The sequence below is a fragment of the Chionomys nivalis genome, chromosome 1, assembly GCF_950005125.1.
Source record: "Chionomys nivalis chromosome 1, mChiNiv1.1, whole genome shotgun sequence".
NCBI lineage: Eukaryota > Metazoa > Chordata > Mammalia > Rodentia > Cricetidae > Chionomys > Chionomys nivalis.
In genome coordinates, this window is record NC_080086.1 from 154,979,282 (window position 1) to 154,984,103 (window position 4,822).

At 47.9% G+C, this 4,822-nt stretch overlaps 1 non-coding gene across 1 annotated transcript; it reads right to left on the reverse strand.

The window, feature by feature from the left end:
• Positions 1-319: 319 nt before the first annotated feature.
• Positions 320-391, reverse strand: Trnac-gca (transfer RNA cysteine (anticodon GCA)). Its single transcript has one exon. It is a non-coding gene; the product is annotated as a tRNA-Cys (tRNA).
• Between the last annotated feature and the right edge of the window lie 4,431 nt (positions 392-4,822).

Sequence of the window (4,822 nt, forward strand, 5' to 3'; positions counted from 1 at the left end):
TCCAAGGTGATTCTACAGTGTGTCATATTGACAATTAAAACTCACTGTCCCAGTGAGGATGAGGGAAGAAATGCAGATGGGAAAACCAAGAAGGTGGAGAGAACTCAGCACAGGTCAGAGGTCAGCTGAGTGAATGGTACTAATGTACTTTGGGGGTTCCAGCCTTTGGGTTAGTGGGTGATTATAATGTAGCTGAGAATGAAACCCACAGAAGTAAATGGTGCATAGAAGCTCTGATTCCAGAAACCTCAGCTAATGAAGACTTTCTAATCTCATGACCTTCCTGCCTAAGATGCAGTAACCAGATTCCAAAAAAGTAAGGGGGCACCTGGATTTGAACCAGGGACCTCTTGATCTGCAGTCAAATGCTCTACCCCTGAGCTATGCCCCCACTGGTACCAGTGTACCCAGTTAATACATTTCATCTGTGTGGTGATAAATTCTGACTATAAAGTTAAATTACAGGTCTTCTTTAACCTACTTTCCAGAAGCATCCAGACCTGACTGGTGAGATTCCTTCCTCAGCTCTGAAACTCTCTAGGTCCATCTCTTTGTTTCTTTATTCTTCTCTCATACAATGCTCCTGACTGAAGCCTGCCCTTTCTCCACTCTTCCTAGTTCTCCCCCAACCTCCCTGCTCCCCCAGACCACTGAACCTGTTTCCTTTCAGAAAAGAGCAGGACTTTCAAAGATATTAACTGAATATGGAATAACGAGGAAATCAGACTAGGATCAAACCCTCATATCAAGGCTGAACAAGGCAACCCGGTAGGAGAAAAAGAGTCCCAAGAGCAGGGGAAAGAGTCAGAGACACCCCACTCCCACTGTTAGGAGTCCCACAAAAACCCCAGCTAAACTACCATATCATATACTCAGACGCCCTAGCATAGACCCAGGCAGGCTCTGTGATGGTTGCTCCAGTATCTGTGAGCCCCTATGAGCCCTACTTAGTCAATTCTATGGGCCTTACTTACTGATGTTCTTGACCCTTCTGACCCCTATGGCTTCTACAGTCCTCCTCCCTCACTTGCATGGAATTCTCTGAGCTCTGTCTGATGACTGAGTCATCCTGGTTCTTGTTTGTTTGTTTGTTTTGTTTACTTTTTACTGGTTCTTTGTGGGTTTCACATACTGCATCCCATAGTCACTCATTTCCCCACCCCCTCATCTCTGCCTTTTGTCCTTGAGACCTTCCAGCCCCAAAGCAAAACAAAATTTAAAAGTATAGGCAGAGAGAGAGAGAGAGTCAGAGAGAGAGAGAGAGAGAGAGAGAGAGAGAGAGAAAACAATAAAAGACCACGACATGGTGTGGAAGCTGTACTGTGGCCCAGTGAGTCACACCGTATACCTCTTAGTCCACACATCTTTACTTGTGTTTATTGAAATGGATCATTAGACCCAGAGCCTCTGGCTTCTTCTACCCTATCAATTCTGGGTCCTCACTGGGACGCCTCCTGGGTATCCTGCTGTGGTCCTGTGTCATGGAGATCCTGTAGCTTTGGATCTGCAGACCTAGCCTCTTCACAGTCTCCAGCAGTTCACAGATGAGGTGGATGTTGAGGGTGGATAACTCATAGCCCTGGTTCTGGGCCTGGGTGGTAACAGGGTTCAGCCTGTCAGTTTTCCCTCATCATCACGAGGGCCATATCTCCAACATAGCCCCATTTAGCTCACGCAAAGCAGCAGGGAGCAATCAACAGGACCTGTTCTCCTGCTCTCATGCCCTCAGGTCAGGCTCACAGTACTCACCATCAGTACAGCCAAACTGTTTTCCCAGGGAAGGTGTATGGCCTGCTCTCCTGATTGCTACAGTCAGCAGGGGACAGGGCCAGCTCTTCCGATCTCATGCCCTTAGGCCAGCTCTTCTGCATGCCAAGGTGGCAATGAGTTGGAGGGAGGGCACATTTCCCTCATCCAATGCACCACGTCATACAAGGAAGTGACAGGCCAGCTCTCCCTGCTGCCTGATTGTGGCGTAGGGCAAATTCCCCACTCTCATGACCTCAGGGTCAGCTCTCCTGCCCACCACAGGAGGTGAGGGGTAGAGGTGGAGGAAGGTCTTCTCTCCCTCACCCACCCCACCATATGGCAGATGAGAGGTGAGCCATATCCCCCATGCTCTTTTGTAGTTGGGGATCCCCTGCACTCCCCTCAGCATGTTCGTCTCTACTATGCTGGAAGGTGACGTGTGAAGGGCCCACTCTCCTGAGTGATGCAGTGGTGAGGAGCAAGGCTGTCACTCAAGGTTCTCACAGGGCCCAGCAGGCACTGGAGCAGCAACACTGCAGGTCCCTCTCTCCCTGGTACAGCAGCTGAGCCGGGCTTTAGCCTCTGAGGATGAAGCAAGAGAGCAGGGGGCTCTGGAAGGGGAAGAAGCTCCTGTCGAAAATGTCCACCACGCACAGAATACCTGATTCTCGGATGTGTCTCCTTTGTTCTGAGCCCATGTTCACCAGACAGTCAAGAAGGGACATGATTTATGGTTAGGTCTTCCTTTCTGTTCCCTAGATGTCTGTATGGATGCTGAGCCTGGAAAATCCAGAAGAATTTTCCACCATAGTCCTTGCCTTCCCTTTAAGAGCCCAACGAAACCAGAGAAACCAGATATATGCAGGAGTCATGGAGACATTTAATCAGAATAGGAGGGACATGGAGCTTGTAGGAGGAGATGAGAGGCAGCTATCCATCCACACGATGGGCTGACCTGCAGAAGGTGTATCCTAGATTAAAGTTAGATTATCTATGTCAAAAGATTCAGATCAAAGGTGAGTCTTCTCACTTCAGATGATTCATTTAAGCAAAACACAAAACACGGGGCTGGAGAGAAAAATCAGGGCTTCAATTCCCTGCACCCATGTGGCCACTCACAACTGTCTGTAACTCCAGTTCCAGGGCATCTGACACAGAGTTACATGCAGGCAAAATATTAATCAATGCTCATACATTAAAAATAAATAATCTAAAAGAAAAAGAGAAAGGCCCTCACAGGTGTACCCAGCTAGTTGGGGTCTAGTTCATCCCTGGTGCAGTGAAGTTGATGGCAAGGAATAGCTAGTACAGGGTTCAAGTTCTTCCCTCCATGAATCCTCCCCAGAACCCTCATCCAGTACCTCAACCTATTCTGGCCTCCCCTGCCTACCTCTAATCCCCAGGTCCTTCCCACATCAACCTCTCTGCCCTGACAGATATTGTACATCCTGTGCTAGGGTCTAGCTGGATCAGTCATCTCATCTTCCCTTCACCCACCCTCTCCAAGGTCCAGGCTATCCCTAAGCTCCAGGCTATCCCTAAGCTCCAGGCTATCCCTAAGCTCCAGACTATCCCTAAGCTCCAGACTATCCCTAAGCTCCAGACTATCCCTAAGCTCCAGACTATCCCTAAGCTCCAGGCTATCCCTAAGCTCCAGACTATCCCTAAGCTCCAGGCTATCCCTAAGCTCCAGGCTATCCCTAAGCTCCAGACTATCCCTAAGCTCCAGACTATCCCTAAGCTCCAGGCTTGGACTAGAATTCCATCATACACCACTGCCGTGTCTGCCTGACTTCCTTCTAAGACAACTCCATCCTTTAAAACCAACCCAGCTCACACATCCTGAGTCTGCCCCAACTTATTCTGTTCATATCAGACATAAAACTAACCAAAGAAGTCCACTGCCCAGATCTCATCACAAAATATAAACAATATGAAAACTCAAGGCAGTAGCTTCCCCCCTACAAAAATAACCACCAGTCCTATAGAAAGGTTCAGCAACTAGAATTTCCTTGGTGAACCTGCAGGACACAGAATTTAAAAGTACGTCTTGAACTTCGTGACACAGCAAGAAGGCCCTCGGAGAGGCAGTCCCTCTCCAGCCTTCCCAGCCTCTAGATCCATGGGATGCACCCTGCTTTTTAGTGAAAATTCTTCATGTCAGAGCCCATCACTACGACACCACCAAAGGGACAAAGCCCATCCTTCCCTCGTTCCTGAATCAGATGTCACGGGAGCTCGACATGGCTTCGGGAATATTTAGTAATCTTCTCAACTTTAGAGTCCCCAACCACACTGACTCTCTTCCTGAGCCTTCTCTTCTTCAGTCTTTCCCTTCTCATTGAGAAACCACTCTGAGGATGCCTGTATGTTTTTCTTTGGGTTCACCTTCTTATTTAGCTTCTCTAGGATCACGAATTCTAGGCTCAATGTCCTTTATTTATGGCTAGAAACCAAATATGAGTGAGTACATCCCATGTTCCTCTTTTTGGGTCTGGCTTACCTCACTCAGGATGGTGTTTTCTATTTCTGTCCATTTGCATGCAAAATTCAAGAAGTCATTGTTTTTTACTGCTGAGTAGTACTCTAATATGTATATATTCCATACTTTCTTCATCCATTCTTCCATTGAAGGGCATCTAGGTTGTTTCCAGGTTATGGCTATTACAAACAATGCTGCTATGAGCATCCTCCTGAATATTAACCTTCATCAGGCGATGAAAGGAGACAGAGACAGAGACCCACATTGAAGCACCAGACTGAAATCTCAAGGTCCAAATCAGGAGCAGAAGGAGAGAGAGCACAAGCAAGGAACTCAGGACTGCGAGGGATGCACCCATACACTGAAACAATGGGGATGTTCTATCAGGAACTCACCAAGGCCAGCTGGCCTGGGTCTCAAAAAGCATGGGATAAAACCGGACTCGCTGAACATAGCAGACAATGAGGACTACTGAGGACTCAAGAACAATGGCAATGGGTTTTTGATCCAACTGCACGTACTGGCTTTGTGGGAGCCTAGGCAGTTTGGATGCTCACCTTACTAGACCTGGATGGAGGTGGGTGGTCCTTG